Source organism: Leopardus geoffroyi, chromosome C1 (genome assembly GCF_018350155.1).
Source record: "Leopardus geoffroyi isolate Oge1 chromosome C1, O.geoffroyi_Oge1_pat1.0, whole genome shotgun sequence".
Classification (NCBI taxonomy): Eukaryota; Metazoa; Chordata; class Mammalia; order Carnivora; family Felidae; genus Leopardus; species Leopardus geoffroyi.
Window position 1 is genome coordinate 85,161,119 of NC_059328.1, and position 20,633 is coordinate 85,181,751.

Sequence of the window (20,633 nt, forward strand, 5' to 3'; positions counted from 1 at the left end):
AGTTAAAATTACGTAATGTGGATAATGAACTATTATGAGGTCTTCCTTCAAGCATTGAAAGAACTCCCACCAATTTTGTATTATTTTTAAAGTTTTACATATTCCCAATCCACAGTGGGTACAATATAGAAAATAAAACAAAAAGATATCATAACTTGCATTCATCCCATAACAAAGATAGACCTATTAGTTAAAGAATTAAAAGAAAAGTTATCCTGATTCTAACTTAAATATTCCGAAACCTGATGAAAGATGCAGTTTTCTTTCTTGCCTGAAAAACAAGCAATTAGTAAAAAGGTATGATGACTGCTTGCACCATGTTCTACATACATCTCACACAACAGCAAAAAATCAAAACAAATGTATTCTTTATTATTTAAATACCAAATGATTGTACTGGCATGAATATTTAATTATTATTGTGATTGTGGACCACAGAGGCAAGTGATATTTATCAAGACAATATATTTAATGACAGCAAAGTAAAATTCAGATAAAATGAGAATTCAATTGAAAAATACTTAGATGTAAGAAAGTCATTAGAATAAGGAGTCTATGTTAATTAAGAATTTTTTTAAATAAATTGGTCATTAAATGCTTTTTTATGTGTCACTCCAAGAATATGTGAGAAAAAGAAGAAATGGAGAAAAGCATACCTGTTAAAACCAAGTCGGATGATTAAGCTGGCAAGTAACTAATCAAGTCTAGTTATACTGCAATCAAGCTCTAGCTCTCACTGTTAGTCATTCATTTTATGTTGGGTTTTTTGTTGTTTTTTTCTTTTTTTGAGAGAGAGGGAGAGACAGAGTGTGAGTGGGGGAGGGGCAGAGAGAGAGGGAGACAAAGAATCTGAAGTAGGCTCTAGCTCTGAGGTATCAACACAGAGCCTGAGAGGGGGCTGGAACTCATGAACTACGAGGTCATGACCTAAGCTGAAGTCAGATGTTTGACTGAGCCACCCAGGCACCCCTACTCATTCATTTTAAATTAAGGCATCAAAAAGTTCAAAAGTTAACATGCACACAAAAAAATTGTGGGAATTCAGCCCGGTAAACCCAATCTACATCACCCAAGATATGAGTATGAGCACAGAGTGAGAGTCTTAATTAATTCACAGGTATGAAGTAACAAGGTTTTCCTAATTATGAAGAATGAGTTGTTAAAAAAAAAAACAAAAAAGCAAAAACTTAACCAGAAGGGTTTACTATAAAATATTTAAATAATTTGGAAAAGGTTGTGTGGTTTTTGTTTTGTTTTGTTTTGCTATATACAGTGGATTTTATTTAATTTTTTACCACATTCACAATAAGTATTTTTTACATTATGACCCAACAAACATTTCAAGAGACATTATTTACCTTTACCACATGGGATAAACTTGTATATCTCCTTCTTTTTTTGAAAGAGAAAGAGACGGCTAGGGGGGCAGGGAGAGAGAGAATCCCAAGCAGGCTCCACACCTTTAGGAAGGAGACCAAGGCAGGACTCAGTCTCATGAACAGGGGGTTGATCTCACAAACTGTGAGATCATGCCCTGAGCCAAAATCAAGTCAGATGCTTAACCGACTGAGTCACCCAAATGCCCGTAAACTCATATATTTTCTATTCCTTCCTCTTTTTTATGTTGGTTTTATGTATCCTACTGAATCGTTATTGCACAACCTACTAATGGATCTTAACCTGCAGTTTGAAAAATACTATTTTACAGCATATCCTTGACCATTAAATTTCAGCCTTGAATCGAGCTCTAAATCAGGAATATCAAGGATTTCACATAAAAAGGAGAGTTCTCAGAACTAAAGAAAAAAATAATAATAAGCCAAGCAATAAGGAGAATTTGGGACACAGGAGATGGGTTCAATGAAAATGTCTTATTCTCTCTTATTCCATTTGTGACCTAAACAAAAACTCTAAACATGGCTAATAGCATTCTCATGGTGACCTTCTGTATGAGGAAAACAAATTTTAATTAATCATAACAGAAAAACACTGCATTCCCTAAAGCATTTACACACCACTTTCAGAATTTCCATCAACCACATTATACAATGTGCCAAGTATATCTTTACTTCATACTCAACACAGTTTTCATTTTATTTCATTACTAGAATTCCAATGACACTATTTTCTTTTACTTTGTTACAAGTGTAAAATATTTCAATTAATTTATAAGTTAAGTAAGCATGCTTTTGCTTCTAGGCTTTTGGCCTTGAAACAGAACCAGCAATTATAATATTGCTTCTCTTAGAAAATGGAATTGAAATTCCAAGCCAAATTGGAAATTAATTTTAGGATACAGCACATTTGTAACATCAGCATTTCAGGTAGGATCAAGGCAAACCTGATAGGTTCTTAGACTAGGGCTAGAGGTAGAGAGAGGTGGAAACAGAGTGTCAGAGTTAGGTAGAAAGACTTTTAGAAAAATAGGTAGAACCATAAGAAGGATAAGGAGATTGATTCAGTCGAGTAAGTTAAGACTAAGCACAAGAGATACACAGAAAACAATGAAATTTCTATGACATAAAGAAAAGGATTACATTTCTACTACACAGGAGGGAGGAAAGGGGACAGAGCACGGAGAAGGAGAAAAGAAAAAGAAACAAATGTTTAGTGAGAACCTGGAAGATACTACATCTAATGCAATCCTTACAATCAGCAGATAGTATCTTCACTTTAGAGACAAAAAAACTTGAGGCCAGAGAATGTACCCTAAATCATCTACACTTTGAGGATTAGAACCTAAATCTAGGGGCAACATCCATATTCTCTCTTCACTCTGCATGGCTGCTCCTTCCTTGGAGAAACAAGCATGTAGGAAGTAAACAAATCCAGCAAGGATGCAAATTTCACAATGAACAATGTGAGAGTGGGGGCATACTGTGACAAAGGTGAAATCTAAATTAGCCTAATTCAGAATGTTGAGTGGTGCCTGGCTGGCTCAGCCAGTGGAGCATGTAACTCTTGATCTTGCAGTCTTAAGTTCAAGCTCCACATTGGACACAGAGTTTACTTAAAAATAAAAAAGTTAAAAAATAAAAGAAATTAAGAAACAGAATGTCGAGTCTACTCTATGAGCCAAAGAAGCAATGTAGAGGTCTCTTTCATAGAACTAAAGCTCCTGAAAGAATGGATGGTAAAACAACTAGTTCGATGCCTAAAAACACTAAGTTGTCAATAAATGGTAACTGCCACTATTTATTAGCACCATTCAATTTCCTTATCACTAGTATGTGCTAATTTTTTCCAAACACTGCTGTGACTAGACAAGTGAAATTTTCATATATTTCTTTCAACTGCATTTAATTTGTTCAAGCCTTCTGAAATGTTTCAGAAAATGTTCTCTCCTTCTTTCCAGCAATTTAACTTTACCTTCATAGAAAACTTCCACACCAAAAATTAAATTGACTTTGATAGCAGAATCTCAAATTATAGAGAAATTGAAAACTAGGTCAAGTATTTCCACTTCCTCAGATAAAAATGTTTCAGACTCCATTTGCACAGCAGGAAGCAAAGAGAAAAACAGATTTTTTTTAATTAACAATCGGAGTTATGACATTTTCAGAGATGGTTCTAAAAAACAAAGAGGCATTAAAAATGGCACACTGAACACCAATTTGAGATCTGTCAGGTCTAACAACTTAAGATGGTTGAAAAGAATTCTGACAAAGAATTTAGAGTTTAAGTAAAAGCAAGAAAAAGTAAAGGGAAAGGTAGGAAAGAAACCACAGAAGAAAAAGTAATAGGGAACTCTACAGTTTAATCCTGATTCCCCTAATCACAACATCATCAACAAGGAATTTTTCCATCATCTTTATTCATCTCTGGAAAAAAAAGATTGGAAGCAAATACCTTACTACATGATACAGAGTTTTCATCTGGATCATTCCACATGGCACTCGCAATAACCCTGTCCTCAACACAAAATTAGGTACAACGTGGAATGGTCCCTTCTCTAAAGATGTAAAACTAATAGATGAAACAAAAGTAAATGCCACTAATCTAGTATTTAAATGATGTAATTTATTGAATGCCAATTCCATTCTAGTTATCACAGTAGGTGCGTCACATAAATGAACTCTAATCCTTGGAAGAAACATATCAAGAACTTTTTGTTGTATGGAAACTGAAACTCACGGAAGTTATAAAAAACTACCGTCTCAGATCACACAAGGTAGAATAGGAAAAAAAAAATGCATTTCATTATAGAAATTTAGAGGTATGGGAGAAAATAAGAATAGAAGAGCTAACAATTGCCAGGGGCTTACAACATGTCAGGCATCACGTCAGGTACTTAGCATGCCTTCCTCAAAGCAACGCAGGAAGGTATGAGGGGTATTATTGTCCCTACATTGTAAAATAGGGCACTGATTAAGACATTTGTCAGAGTTGCAGCAAATGAGTGATGAAAAGTATGGTCTCTGATCTGGCTTCTGATATTTTAACCAATAAGCCATCCATAGATTTAGATCAGACCTTTAAGGCTGACATGGTAGGTAAACAATGGAGGAAAAGGGGTTCAAAATGAGCACAATTTGAATGGGAGCAATAAAAGAACCAAAGGTAGAAAGAAAAAAAGTGATCATGGACTTTTGAGGGACATTAGACCTATTTAGATCCAAGGTCAAATGTTAGAAATAGTCATTGTAAAAAATATTGTTAAGTCTGGTTCCTCTCCATGCCTCATACGTGAATATATCCATTCCCAAGACTTTTTACCTTGGCCCCCCACATTTCTCTGCAAGCTCATCACTTCCATGGCCTCAATTTTTACCACTAGGATGTTTCTCAAATCTTCCAATTACCCCCACTCTACATTTCCTCAATGCTTTGATTCATACTTCCAACTGTATATAGATTTCTGTTTGGATGACAATAAGCTCAACTGGTCTGCAATGAAATTCATCATTTTTTCCTCCAGACTAGTTTTTGCATCTGACTTCCCTATTCTGATGGAGGCCTGGCAACACATTTCTAGTCACTAAGACTTCACACCCCATATTCTCAAGATTTGACGCCAAACACTCTTTTGGACCCCAATTTCCAAGCAAGCTCTGCAGATTCTTCCTCCACTCTTCCACTCTCCTACCTACCCCTTCTGCATCTCTCTTTGACTTTCTCTCTATTATATTATATCTGTCTGCTACTTTCCATTCCGCCATCACCAAAGCACAAAGCCTTCATCACCTGTCACCAAATTAATGAAACACTCTCAATTGCCCTCCTTGTTTCTGTATCGCCATTCTGATTGTCCTAAACAACACCACAAGGTCATTTTCCCAAAGCACAACCCAATTTCAAGGATTTTATTCTCCCATGCTCTAGTGACAAGGTACCACGTATACTTATTCCAGGAAGAAGGAACACTTTCTTTCTCCCCACGTCCTACCTTCTAACTGGGACCTATTTCATCTGCCAAATTCCTCCTCATGTGAAAGTTACATATATGTTACATGGGAAAGAATAAGATACAAAAATCTCTGTACACTATACCTTTTATGTAAAAAAAAAAAATTCATTGCCTATCATTTCATGGAAAATCCAAAAGACTGATAATTTCCAGTATCAACATGGATATAGAAAAATGAGCACACTCATACACAATGAAGAGTGTAAACTGTCATAATATTTTTGGAGGAAATTTGACAGTATCCTACTGAGCTATGTTTAACCTCTGACCTAGGAATTTCAATTCCAGGAATTATCCTACAGAAAAACTCGCACAGTTACGCTAAAATTATTTGGAAAATGGCAAAAATCTAGGTGGTTACAAAAATGAACTATGCTGCATCCAAACTATAGAATACTTCATACTCACTTAAAAGAATGAAATAGAATAGTCAATGACAAATATAACAGCCAATAATTACTGTGTGCTTTATGGGAGCTAGGCATTCCTTTAAGTGCTTGCAAGTATCAACTCCTTTCACAAAAACCCTAAGACATGAATCTGCATGTACTTAAGTGGAAACATGCTCATGCCACACCGAGGAATGAAAACAAGCAGATTGCAAAATGATATTCAGTATACTGAAAGATATATCACTTAAAGGGAAAAGGAAAAAAAAAAAAAAAAACTTCTATTCCACACTTTAACCTTTCTCAATAGTGGTTATCACCAGGAGAGTGTTTTCAATAGGGGAAGAGGAGTGGACTTCCTCTTTTTTAATCCTCTTTGTATTGTGCATATTTTTTTGAAAAGGGTGTTTATAACATAAAAATTACAAAAATATATAATATGAAAATATAATATATAATATAAAATAATTTAAAATTTTTTAAGCATGTAGTGCTTTAAATATAATAAAAAATTATAATTTGTAACTATAAAACATGGGATATATAAAGACTGTAAAGAAATACCAGAAAATTGTTCAGCTTTTTTCTTTTATCTATTTTCAAACATTCTATGTTACTTTTACAGTTTTTGCTTGGTTTTGTTTTGGTAAATAAAACCTCGTCCCCTCTTTCAAGGTCCATTTGCAAAGCCATCAACTACTGTCTCCTATGATCCAGTGAACACTACGGACATTGAAATCACCATCGTTTGAAGAATCCAGCTGCCGGTTTTAACCCAGCAGGCATCACCACCTTAGTGAACGTGAGCGAATTATTTAACCTTACCAGGCTTTAGTTTTCTCATTTTGCTAGAAAAAATGCAACCAACATCAAGGTGCTTTGTGAAGATTAAATAAAGTAATACGTATGAAACATCTCACACAGTGGCCACCATAAACCAGGTCTTCCATTAAAACCTCCTTCTTTCCATGGGGTCTTGCCTATTTCTGCCAACCTCAAGTAACTGTTCTCTTTTCGGAACCTCCAGAAGCTTTGATTTTTCTGATAAAAAAATTTATCACCCCTGCCCCAACTGGTGACTTGTCCTATGGCCAGAGGTGTCCCGTGTGTTGATCTCCTGTCACACTAACAGTGTACCTTGAAAACAGCACTTGAACAGTGTGATTTCCAGAGAATCGGACATTACCTAAATGGACACGTGTGAAACAGAAGCTACAGTTGGCCAAAAGAATCAACATGTTGGGTTATTAACTTACTAGAACTCATCCCTTCAAACAAAACCATCCTCTAAAAAGTCTAGCTCATTGTTTTCAATAAATCAATAAACCAAATTTAGCCTCCATCTCTGTACAGTACTCAAATCTTTACACTTTTTCTCTTAATTCGGAATTAAAAGAAATTACCTGAAGCTCAAAAGTTCAGCTCTGTAAAGAAATATCCCTGGATAATGTATTTACAAATTGAAAAATCTCCTTTGCCCCTAGGCAAGCACTGACAAGATACAAAAAGGGGGGAGGGGGCGGGGCAGAGGTAACACCTTGCCACCCTTAGAGCCTTTCTTAAATTCTAAAGGCACACCAGGGGTCGGGGGAGCTAAAATTTCTAGTTTAAAACACACTTTAAAAACGGAGTAAGGCTCTGAATAATCTGCATACAGGTAATTATCCCATTAGGTTTAAATATAAAAGGGAGTTCCGACAGTTTCAACTTTTCAAAAAAGAAGAAAGAAAGAAAACACGTGTGCATGAATACAGTCCAAGCTTTTCAGGATCCCAAGCACGACTCTACTTACAATCTCCCTTTTCTGGGATTAAAGCTCGTTAGTCAAAGTCACGGGACATATTACTAACCTAACTCGTTTGTGCACCCTCATTAACTCAATACAAGTCCAGAACATAATTTGTTAAAGCGTTCATTCTGCGTCGCCGACTGCCCCCATGATCCATGGCGCCTGCTCTCCAGTACTGTTGCCTTAGCTGGCTTCAATTTTTTTTTTTTTTTTCTTTTTTTTTTTGAGCACAGGGCTGCTGGCTTCAATTTTTAAACGCTTTGCGGAGAGCTCTGACTTAGAGAGAACAGAAGGCGACACTTACCTTGAGAAGCGAAGGCAGCCTAGCCAACTTCCGGTTTTGTTACAATTTGTATCTCACTTCAGCAGCTGGGTGGAGCTAGCTCACCCAGTAACCAGAAAGTTTCCCAAGCTAAACTAAGCTGTAAAACTTGATTTGCAAGACGAGAACTAATTTTTGGACTCCATTTCTGAGAATTAAGGGTTCTGTTTTACATATAAGAACACTTTTGGCCAAGTAATAGTTATTTCATTGACAAAATTATGTATTTGCCTTTAACTACAAAACCATTTGAAAATACCTGTTCCATATACTCTAAGACAAACAAAAGAACCTAGTTATGCCTAGGTAGGGTTGCCAAGTTTAGCAAATTAAAATATAGGATGCCTGCTTAAACTCAATTTCAGATAAACAACCAATATAAATATTGTTCTATGCAGTTTGGGGAAAGTAATTATACTAATAAATGATTCATTGTTTTTCTGAAATACAAATTTACTCTATTTTTTCTGGCAACCCTATCTAAGGCATAACAGTAATTAGCAAACTATTTCAACTAACTACAAAAGGTGCAAAGAATCAGACTGCATAGAACTGAAACCTTGGAAAGTGTAAATGACATAATGCAAAACAATTATTTTATTTTGCAAAATTCACTCTGAAACTTAGGGGTTCCATTTTCATTTCTTTTTAAGCATTTAATCTTTGTTTTGCATAAGATTTTTTTTTTGAAAAAGAAAATTTTTAGGGCTAGGAAAAAACAATGAATCTGAAAATATTAAACATTCCAGCACAGACTATGACTCACAAGTGCAGACTGGAAAATAAATGGTGTCATATACACCTTAACCTGTGATCACTGGTTGGCAATCAACACGACTAAAATCTCTAAAACCATTTTAAGTGGAGAGAGGGGAAAGAACACGATCACTTTAATCTTTCACCTTAAGAACTACTCACAATTACCAAAAACCCTCTTTACAGGATTTTAGATACACACTTTAAATAAAGATGCCACAGAGCTGATTTTCTATCCTAAAGCTGCATAGAATATGAACAGAAGCACACTCAGTCAAGTCAAGTTTCAGTCCTTCCATATAAAGCTTCAGGCGATGACATAGCTTTCTGCAGTTATTCTTAAACCTTTTCCAGAAATAGTCCCTGGGGGACACTCTGCATGCCAAAAGCATGATTTAAAAAATTTATAAAACAAGTAATTCTTAGAATATATTATCATAATCTTTTATCCTAAAGCACTCTTAAACAGATGAACCTGGGGGGGGCGGTGGGGAGGGGGGGGAGAAAAAGGGGCAAACCAGGAAACAGACTGAGGGTTACCAGAGGGAAGGTGGGCAGGGGGATGGGTGAAATAGGTAATGGGGATTAAGGCGGGCACTTGTGATGAGCACAGGGTGTTGTATGGAAGTGTTGAATCACTAAATTCTACACCTGAAACTAATATTACATCGTATGTTAACTAACTGGAACTTAAATAAAAACATGAAGAAGAAAAATACACAGTAGTGGGAGGAACTGAATAGAGAGGCTTGGCTCTATCTAAAAGCACCCTTTTCCAGGCTGTCATTTCCCCCAAAGTCCCCAGCTACAATTCCCCTTATCACTCCCTGCCAGCAGTTCACCTCTAGCCAGCTTTTTTAGCTACTTGTTAGCTGTCACAAAAGGAACCAAATTTAGTAAGATGTTCAATGGAGCTTGGACTCTGAGTTGACACTATCCTATTGGATCCCATTCTCATGCCTCTAAATTGGCGGTTCTCAAATTTTCAGTCCAGACTCCTTTACAACTTTTTAAAAATCATTGTGGACCCCAAAGAGATATTTGTTTATATAGGTGATATCTATCAATATCTATATGTATTAAAATTTTTAAGCGAGAAATATTTAAATACCCACAAATTCATTTTTAAATAACAAAACAAACTCACTAAATATTAATATAGTTTTTGTTTTTGTTTTTGTTTTTGTTTTTGTTTTTGTTTTTACCAGTGCCTTTCTGACTGCTTTCCAAAAAGAAGAGTTTAGTGAGTGGAGTCGTATTGTTTAATTTTTGCAGATCTCTTTAGTGCCTGGCTTAACAGAAGACTGCTGGAGTCTCATATCTTCTTCTGTATTCAGTCTGTTGCAGTATCTTACAACACATCATGTAGCCACTGGAAAACTCCAGGGTATACTCATGAAAGACTGAGAATGAATAAGGCAAATAAAGTACAGCAAGAATGAGAATTAGCATTTACTGAGCACTCATTTTGACCAAAGCACACGTATTATCCTAAGTTTCACAAGAACTGTAGGTGAAAGGTATTACAGTATTACAGACATTCTACTGCTGAGAATGTTAAGGACATGCTTGGCTAAGTAAATTGCCCAAAACCAGGCAGAGAAAAGTGGCAAGGCAGGGTTCTAAGCCACAGCTACTAGCTCTCTGCCCTGAGCCTCACTGCCAAATCTGAATGATGTCTGATGGACCAAACATAAACTTGCCTTTCCTATTATACTCAGCATTTCATAAAACACAGGATTCACGCAGAACATCCCCAATTGATTAGACCCTGCTTCAAATCAATACATCCAAAACCTACCATCTAAAATGGACCCATTATCACGTGGCCTTTAATTTTGTCAATCTTATCCAAATTCGTCCTCTCTTTATCTCCACTGCCATCACTTTTCCTCTGTTTTTGTTACCTCAAAAGTAAAAATGAGGGGTTACAACCAAAACCATATATTCTCTAAGGTCTCCTGCCAAATTGTGAAAGCAGGTTTCTGATGACTAGAAACAGACACATAATGGTCCAGAAAAAGACTAATTTTTCAGAATGAGAATTAACGAAATTATCACAATTATTCAACAAGTATTTATCAAACACTTAATATATGGCAAATACTGTGCTAGACACTATCCTATGTTTGTACAAAGTGGCTCTATGTCTAATATATTGTGATTTCTTAGGTGGGTAATAAAGCAAGAACAAAAGAAAGAAAGAGGGGTGGGGGAGAGAAGGAAGGAAGGAAGGGAGGGAGGGAGGGAGGGAGGGAGGGAGGGAGGGAGGAAGGAAGGAAGAAAAAAAGGAAGGGGCATAATTACTTGATAAACCCACATTTCTGTAGACATGCAGTTCTCATTGCTTTCCAGATGTCATTGGATTAAGAATCTTGAGAAAAAAAGATTATCATGGGTTATCCAGGTGTGCCCTAACTGCAATCATAAGTATCCTTAAAAGAAGAAGCAGAGGAGATTACACACAAAGGAAGACAATGTGACCATGGAGGTAAACATTGGGGTAATGCAGCCACAGGCCAAAGAATGCCTGTAGCCACCAGAAGCAGGAAGACAGCAGGAAAAGATTCTCAACTAGAGCTTCTGGAGGAAGTGGTTCTGCCAATACCTTGACTTTGGCCCAGTGCTACTGATTTTGGACTTCTGGCTTCCGGAACTGTAAGAGAATAAATTTGTGTGGTCATTTGTTATAGCAGCTGCAGGAAACAATCAACTCCTCTTTCCAGTTTCTCCTGTATTTTTATCAATCTGTGGTACCCATTCTCTTCAACACTCAAGCAAAACCTAGAGATGACTTTCAACTTTTTGTCTCTTTCATATTTTATAGCTCAGAGTTTTTCAGTTTGGAGCCACAATCCATTTATTAATGGATTATAAAATCTTTAGTGGGTAACAATCAGAAAAATGTTAATAAAATAGCATAGAAAAAAAGAGTGCATTACATATGATAAGGGTAAATAAATGCTGTTTCATGAGGCTCTTCGGATTACATCTGTGAGTAGAAATGTCCTGAGTTTCTTATTTCTTACTGTGGGCAGGAGCCCAAAATGTTGAAACCAATTGCTTTAAATATCTCCCCAAGTCAATTATCATCTCCTCCTTTCTGAACACTCACATGGAGGCCTTCATACTTATTTATTCTAAGCAGAGGAACATGGTGGTCTGGAATCAGACCACCCAGGATTTGAAGATCAGCTCCACCACTAAACTTTGTGATCTAGACCTCTATCATAAATGAAGATCATAATACTTTCCTCATAATAGTGTGAGAATTAGCTGAGATAAAATTGCTTAGTTCAATGTCTGAACATAAAAATTGTTCAGGGCGCTGGATGGCTCAGTCGGTTAAGCATCTGACTTCAGCTGGAGTCATGATCTCACAGTTTATGGGTTGAGCCCCCCCATCAGGCTCTGTGCTCACAGCTCAGAACACGGAGCCTGCTTCAGATTCTGTGTCTCCCTCTCTCTCTGCCCCTCCCCCACTCACACTCTGCTCTCTCTCTCAAAAATAAACATTAAAAAAAATTTTTAATAGTTCAATAAAATATGTGCACTATAATGATCTATGCTCAAATTCTCTGGACCATAGTAGTAACCTTCTAACTAATCTATCCTGCTTCCTCTCTCATGACCTTCATGAATCCTGCTGACAATAGTCCAACATTAGATTAATCTTCCTAAAGCATCGCTTTTATCAATAATGTTCTGTGACGTACCATTGCTTATAGAGTTAAATCCATACTCTTTCAGACATTCAAAGCACTCTGAAAAAATAAAACGGGTGGGGGGGGGCGCCAGGGTGGCTCAACTGGCTAGGCCTCTGACTTCAGCTCAGGTCATGATCTCACGGTCCGGTCCGTGAGTTCGAGCCCCTCATCAGGCTCTGTGCTGACACCTCGGAGCTTGGACACTGGAGCCTGCTTCAGATTCTGTGTCTCCCTCTCTCTCTGCCCCTCCCCTACTCATACTCTGTCTCTGTCTTTCAAAAAAAAAAATGTTTTTTATAGATAAAAAAACAAAAATAATAAAAATAAAGCACTCTGTCACCAGGCCACACCTTCATTGCTTTCCCACCAGGTACTGCTGATTAAATCACCCCATTAAATGCAAAGACTCATTCTTATGTTTCCACATTTGCTAATGCTGTTCCCTTATCTCATTTCTTTCCAAGTTTTAAACACCACACATTCTTCAAGGTTTAGAAAAAGTCCCAATTCATCCATGAAACTTTTCTGATAATCAGAACTAATATAAGTTCCTCCATTATAAAATGGCTATATGGCCAAGCAAAACTGTCATAGTCTCTGAAGTCTGGCCCACTTTGGTTGAAATCCCAGCTCTGCTCTTTAATAGCTGTTCAACTTCAGGCAAGTTACTTAACCCCTTAATCTCACTTTCTTCATTTGCATAAAGAAGGTAATGATACAGAAGTAGGGTTTTTGTGATGTTTTCATGAAATAATATCTCATCACACTGATGCCAGAATGATCTTGAAAACCTGCTCATGACATTACTTTTACTGTCTTATGTCAGAGTGAAGAAATACACATTACCTAAGATGCCATTGACACACTCAAGCAGCCATCACCATTGCTTATAATACTCTTCACTGCTAAACTGGACATGGCCTCAGATCCTTCCCAATACACTACACCAAGTGGTCAATACCAATGGATGAAAATCCACACTAACTATAAGCAGTCACTGAGATAGGGACTATGTCATTACTTTCAATTCCTTTTTTTAGGAACTAAAAAAATCTATGTTAAATATCTCACCTTAATTTAATGGTAGAAAGATGGATACTAGAAAGTTTATCCCTTTCCAAACTTGATTTGAATTTCAGTTCATTTTAAGGGCAGAGTATTGATTATAATGAAAGCATGGAAGACATTCTTTATTCTCTTTAATTACTTTATTTTCTTTTATAGCATTTTAATTTACTCTAAGACAATATTAATGCTCTGTAATTATGTGCCAGAGACGGTACCACTGATCAAAGTAAAATATTAAAAGTTTGATTCAGCTTTATCAAATCATTAATAGAATCTCTGTTAATCATCTAGAGACACGATATAAAGATAAAAGTCTTGGTAATTACAATCAGTGGCTTCTACTATTTTCTATCAATTAGGGTTATACTATATTCAAGTTTCTACCATACCTGTTATTAAATCAGTTAAAGCAAATAAGAAAAGAAACTAAGAAGGAACCAAGGAAAGGAAGTATATAGCATCTATTAAGTAATAACCTAGTCCTATTCAGTAATAAATTAGTTTTTTTTTTTAATTTCCCAAGTTTTTTTTGTTTTTGTTTTTTTAACGTTTATTTATTTATTTTTTTATTTTTTTATTAAATTTTTTTTTTTCAACGTTTATTTATTTTTGGGACAGAGAGAGACAGAGCATGAACGGGGGAGGGGCAGAGAGAGAGGGAGACACAGAATCGGAAACAGGCTCCAGGCTCTGAGCCATCAGCCCCAGAGCCCGACGCGGGGCTCGAACTCACGGACCGCGAGATCGTGACCTGGCTGAAGTCGGACGCCCAACCGACTGCGCCACCCAGGCGCCCCTAACGTTTATTTATTTTTGAGACAGAGAGAGGCAGAGCATAAACAGGGGAGAGTCAGAGAGAGAGGAAGATACAGAATCTGAAACAGGCTCCAGGCTCTGAGCTGTCAACACAGAGCCTGACACGGGGCTCGAACTCACGGACCGCAAGACCATGACCGGAGCCAAAGTCCGACGCTTAACCGACTGAGCCACTCAGGCGCCCCAATTTCCCAGGTTTTAACAAGGAAGAAATGTATAATTTACTGGAGAATTTTGTTTAGCAGCTCTTGGGCTACATGACTTTTTAAAATGCGATTTGTTTACAAGATGGCTTGGGTCCTATTGTGTTAAGTGAATGCCTTTAATATATACAAATGTAACATAGTCTTAATATTGAAAAGAAACGATGCTCTCTACAGCCAGAATGAAAAGTAATAGAGTTATGGACTGCGTAGAAAGTCATTGGTTTCTTTTACACACAAAACATTATACAGTCAGGATGACATTTATAATGATAGCTGGCAGCTCTAACCATTGTTGCAAGAACACTTTTTGTCCATTAGGTAAGCCTTCAAAATTGTAGAATTTTAAATTCAACAAACATAAAGCGTAAGAATAAATAAGGTCGCAGTACTCAGGGACCAGGAACCACGAAACTAATGTATGAAACAGCATCGTGTGCTCTGAAAATGAAAAATAATCCCAGACCATGAGTCAACTGAGGTGAGTATGATCGTCGCCCTCAATTCCACCAGAGGAAGCAGGATCTTGTCTACCCTCGAGTGCCCCAAAGGTGAGTGCAGAAGGAAAAGCCTTCACTCAAAAGCTTCTGGTTGCATAAAACCTGAAGGCAAATACCAAACATAAGATCCCGCCAATGAAACAATATCAAAATAAGGAGAGCAAATTCAAACCTGGTCATTAATCAAAGCAACTAGTAGGAAAACACAAGCTGAAATATGTGGCCAAAATAAGGAAACTAGAGAACCAAGAAAAGTAGGGGTGAGGAGTAATGGAATGGCGAAAAGTATTGATCCGGATTAATCTGGAATGGAGCACAGAAGCTTTCAGTGACTTTTTATGCAAGAGTAGGCCAGTTTAGGCAAATAGGGCCTTCTAAAGGGATAAAATTGAACGAACACCATCTAATCCCTAGAGTTTTCCAGATATCCCCCCTAAAATGGCCCAAAACATTTAGTGTATTTTTTCTTGTATCCTGACTTTTTAAATTACTATGAATTGCATAGATACTATTTCTACAGATTTTGATTGCTGAAACTGAAACAATAAAGATTCCATTCAATTCCATTTTTTTCCCCAAAAGCAACCATTGTTATCAGTTCAGCATGTTTCCATCTAAGACTTTACATGCAGTTTTCTGTACTTACAAAAGTAGGTAGGTGCACCTGGGTGGCTCAGTCAGTTAAGCATCCGACTTCAGCTCAGGTCATGATCTCTCAGTTCCTGAGTTTTTGAGCCCCACATAGGGGTCTATGCTAATAGCTCAGAGCCTGGAGCCTGCTTCAGATTCTGTGTCTCCATCTCTCTCCCACTCTCCACTCACACTCTGTCTCTCTCTCCCTCAAAAATAAATAAACATGGGGTGCCTGGGTGGCGCAGTCGGTTAAGCGTCCGACTTCAGCCAGGTCACGATCTCGCGGTCCGTGAGTTCGAGCCCCGCGTCGGGCTCTGGGCTGATGGCTCAGAGCCTGGAGCCTGTTTCTGATTCTGTGTCTCCCTCTCTCTCTGCCCCTCCCCCGTTCATGCTCTGTCTCTCTCTGTCCCAAAAATAAATAAACGTTGAAAAAAAAAATTAAAAAAAAAAAATAATAAATAAACATTAAAAAATTTTTAAAAACAAAAAAAAAAACAATAAAAAACAAAAAATGTATAGCTTTGGTTTTGTAATAGAAATAGTATCATTCTCTTCATATTGTTCTGAAATTTTTTCACCTAACAACATATAGTCAAAGAATAACTCAGGTATTTAAGACACCGTTATATATTTATTTCGTGCACTGTTTATTTTTTACATGAGGGAGACAGAGTATCAAGGGACAAAGGCAAAAATACGATGTGTAAGAGAAAGAAGAGAAGAAAAACAACTGCGGGTAGTCTGGAAATAATGAAACTTTCTGTTCATTTCCAGCATGAGCTAATTCACTGACAGCTAGATAAGGTTTCAGTCTGGAAAGTGTCCCATTGAGCAAGCTGGCTGGAGTCCACAAAGATAACACTTTCAGTGGTTTACAGATTCGCTAGAGAACCTTACTAATCCCTACAGAGAGTAGGGGAGCAACTGTCTCTCTGTGATAGCTGCCACGTCTGTCCAGTGGCTCCCCAACTCTGAAAGCCACATCTGCACTCATTCGATACTCTCCCTAACCTTCCATCAGCCAAACAGCAGAACTGAGTCCTGATCATATCAGTTATGCTTATGAGAGTTGTGCTTATGAGAGTTGCCTAGTAACCAGTCACTCTCAGGGGCCACCTCGGGATCTAAATATCTAACACACTGCTCTCTGCTGCCCCCAGTGGACCAAATGGGATACTTTCTTTTACGAAAAGCCTAAAATGGGATACTTTCTTTTACGAAGTTAGCAATAAGATTCTTAGAACACTGGATATATTCTTGACCTCAATGAGTAATAACTTCATCCCTTCAAGAACAATGAGAGCAACAACCAGAACCATTTCTCTTGACTCAATCCTGATCGACAAAGAAACTTTAAGACAGAGACAGAATCCAGAGACAAAAAAACAGAAAGAAATTAGAAGTGGTAGCGTCTACTTGGACAGGAAGATGGGTGAGATATAGGAAAGGAGCCAGTCTGAAAGGTGGAAAGCAAGAATTCAGTGTTGGACATATTAAGTTTTAGATGGCATTGAACTATCCAAGTGGAAATATCTATTTGACAGGTGTGTCTGGAGATACAAAATTAACACTTAGGGCATGAGCAAGGATTAAAAAAGAGAAGAGATCTGAAGAGTGAGCCTTGGGACACACTAATGTTTAGAAATTGAGAAGAGCAGGCAAATTCAGTAAAGGAAATTGTGATTGAATGATGGTAAGGTAGGAAGAAAACCAAGAGCGTAGAAAGTGTAGTCCCAAAGTGTAGAAAGCAGTTCTGAAGGTGGGTTTGGTCAATCATGACGAATGTTGCTGAGAGCTTGAATATACTGGAAACTAAGAATTGACCAATGAGCACTGTTTTTCAGAATCATCTGTGAACCACCTGCATCAGAATTACTTATTACAATGGATTCCTGGGTCCACCTCAGACCTACTAGATCAGATTCTGTGGACAGGAACCCAGAATTCTGCTCTTAAACAAGCCCAGGATGATTGCTAAGAACCCAAGAGTTGCTGTCTTGGAGTCTTTATTGGTGGAATTATACCTATCTTTGCTCAAGACCAATGGTTCTCAGATTTTAATGTCCATCACCATCACCTGGCAAATTCCTTAAAACACAGATTAGTAAATTCCACCTCCAGAGTTTCTGATTCAGGAAGACTGGAGTAAGCCTGAAAACTGCTGATAGTGTTGGTCTATGAACTATACTTTGAGAACCACTGCACCAGACCCTTTATTTTTTTTAATTATTTTTTAAATTTATTTTTGAGACAAAGCATGAGTGGGAGAGGGGCAGAGAGAGAGAGAGAGAGAGAGACATAGAATCTGAAGCAGGCTCCAGGCTCTGAGCTGTCAACACAGAGCCTGATGCCCGGCTCGAATCCACAAATCGTGAGATCATGACCTGAGCCAAAGTCAGGTGCTTAACTGACTGAGCCACCCAGATGCCCCTGAAACAGACCCTTTAAAAGTAGAGTAAAAGCACATCTGATACAAGATGTGGCCCTTTCCTTGGTTAGTAAAACTCTAAAATAACACAGTTAACTGTAAGACAACAAATTTTATCTCAAGTTTTCTATTTCCCAACACAGCTGGAATTTCCCATTCTTTAAGAAGCCTCTGCTTTTAAAGTCTGTCTGATGATTAAATCATGCATGTCCTCCCTTGCTCAAAGTCAACTTATTATGGACATGAATCATGTCTACAAAATATCTTCCCAGCAACATCTAGACTAATATTTGGGTGAATACCTGGGGATTACAACTTAGTAAAGTTGATACATAAAACCGACCATCACACTACCATATCTAAAATAGAGTGCTTTCAGGTGCTTGAGTAGCTCAGTCATTAAGCATATGACTTCAGGTCATGATCTCACAGTTCATGAGTTCAAGTCCCACATTGGGTGAGCTCGAGCCTTGCTTCAGGCAAAACAGGAGCCCTGGGAAAGCCCTGCTTCTCTCTCTCTCTCCCTGCCCCACATGGGATTCTCTCTCTCTCTGCCCCTCTGTGCCCCCCTCAAATTAATTAATTCATTAGAGTTCCTTTTAACTCTACCTTTTCTTCACAGAACTTATCACTACCTGACATTTTACATATATATATATATATATATATATATATATATATATATATATACACAGCCCTTCATTTATGTAGTAGCTATCTCATCTGCTAAAATGTGAAGTCCATCAGGGAAAGAATTTTGTCATCTGAAGTGTTTTTTTTAATTATTAGGTTCAAAGAATCTATTTTTGGACATTGTGTTTACTTCTGTTTTGTTATTATGATCAGTGTTAGTATAAAGATCTCTGTATATACACACATCTTGGGTCTCTTTTCTAATTTTTAATTTTTAAAAGTGATATTTTGGGGCGCCTGGGTAGCTCAGTCGGTTGAGTGTCTGACTTCGGCTCAGGTCATCTTACAGGTTGTGTGAGTTCAAGCCCTGCACTGAGCTTGCAGCTCTCAGTGTACAGTCTGCTTCAGCTCTTCTGTCCTCCTCTCTCTCTGTCCCTCCCCACTCGCACACTCTCTCTCTAAAATAAATAAAACATTTAAAAATTTTAATATAAATAAATAAAATTTTAAAAGTGATTTATTTTTATTTTTATTTTTTTTGAGAAAGAGAGAAAGAGAGAGTACACGAGCAGGGGAGGGGCTCTGTAGAGTCTTCTGTACGGTCCCTCTCTGTAGAGAGGGAGATAGTGGATCCAAAGCAGGCTCTGCCCTGTCAGCACAAAGTCCGATGTGGGGCTTGAAACCACAAACCGTGAGATCATGACCTGAGCAAGTCAGACACTTAACTGACTGAGCCACCCAGGCACCCCTAAAAGTGATTTTTTTAATCTAGTTATTTTGTTAGTATTTTCAAGTCAGGTTTCTGGAGGTACAATTCCACAAAGAGTAATATTTTCCCTTTTTAGCATAGAATTCTGTGACTTCTGATAAACACATGCTGTCAGTCATGTAAACACCATAGTCAAGACATAGAGCATTTCCATCACCTCAGAAGGTTCCTTTGTGACACATTGCCGTCAACCCTTGCCTCACCCCCTTCCCTAGAACCACTTGTATTAGTTCCCTGGGACTGCCAAACAAAGTACCTCAAACTGGGTGGCTTAAATGACAGAAACTCATTGTCTGGAGGCTAGAGTTCCCAATCAAGGTGTTGGCAGCATTGGTTCCTCCAGAGGACTGTGAGGGAAGGATCGTTCCATGTCTCTCTTCTTGGCTCATAGATGGCTGTCTTCTTCCTGTGTCTCATTTATATCCTCTTCCCTCTGTGTATGTCTTTGTGCCTAGATTTTCCCTTTTTATAAAGGGTTTTGACTTGTTTCTAGCACTGCATTTTTGGTTTTGTAGAAATTCATAAGGCAAGAACATTTCTAATTCCCCAAATAACTAGAATTATAGCCTGAATAGCAAGGAATTGGCCTTTCTCCTTTTTAAACTATATTTGCTCTTTTTTTAATCTAAGAGAGTTTTTAACTAAAGTGGGATTCAAAAGATTTATCTTTGTAAAGTCTATGTGAAACATTTTAACAAAAGCCTTTTTTCTGGGTGCACAATTCCTTGGCTTCTATTAGCCCCTGAATATATGTCTTTTGAAGATCATTTCTAGGAGGGCCTAAGAGAAATTTAAGTGTTCAACCTATGCCCACCAATCTTGCAGCTTTGGTTTCCAAGATGTCCCTTAACAACAACCTGCAAGCCATAGCAAAGTTTCTTGAAACAGAATCTGGTCTGATAAGAATTGTGAATTCACCAGTCTGTGGGACCAGCTCGAACAGCAGGATTATAGACTTATGCCTGGTTTCTGTCCTTCATATGACATAAGACACAAAAGACACAAAGAAAAACAAAGACCATCTCTGGGAGGAAATGGATCAATAGCCAAAGAGTGCTCTACCAAATTCAATCAATGAATCACTAAGTGCAAGGAACTGGTTCCAAAAAAATTTTCTCCTGCTAACATAAATTTAGAAAGAGAGAAAAAGGACTCTACCACTGTCTATCAGATTCCATAGATAGAGATTCCAGGAGACCGACAAGGTAAGAAA

At 37.7% G+C, this 20,633-nt stretch overlaps 1 protein-coding gene across 3 annotated transcripts in view; it reads right to left on the reverse strand.

Annotated features, from left to right (window-relative positions):
* Positions 1-20,633, reverse strand: part of FRRS1 (ferric chelate reductase 1) — a 97,253-nt gene that overhangs the window by 38,604 nt on the left and 38,016 nt on the right. Inside the window, exon 1 of one of the 3 annotated variants that reach the window (XM_045478398.1) lies at positions 11,272-11,297. The exons of 1 other annotated variant lie outside the window; for it this stretch is intronic. The gene's annotated coding sequence lies outside the window, so the exon portion shown is untranslated. Of the gene's footprint in view, positions 1-7,889; positions 7,923-11,271; positions 11,298-20,633 lie in introns of those variants that run through there. One more of the 3 variants, XM_045478397.1, reaches the window with a different exon arrangement.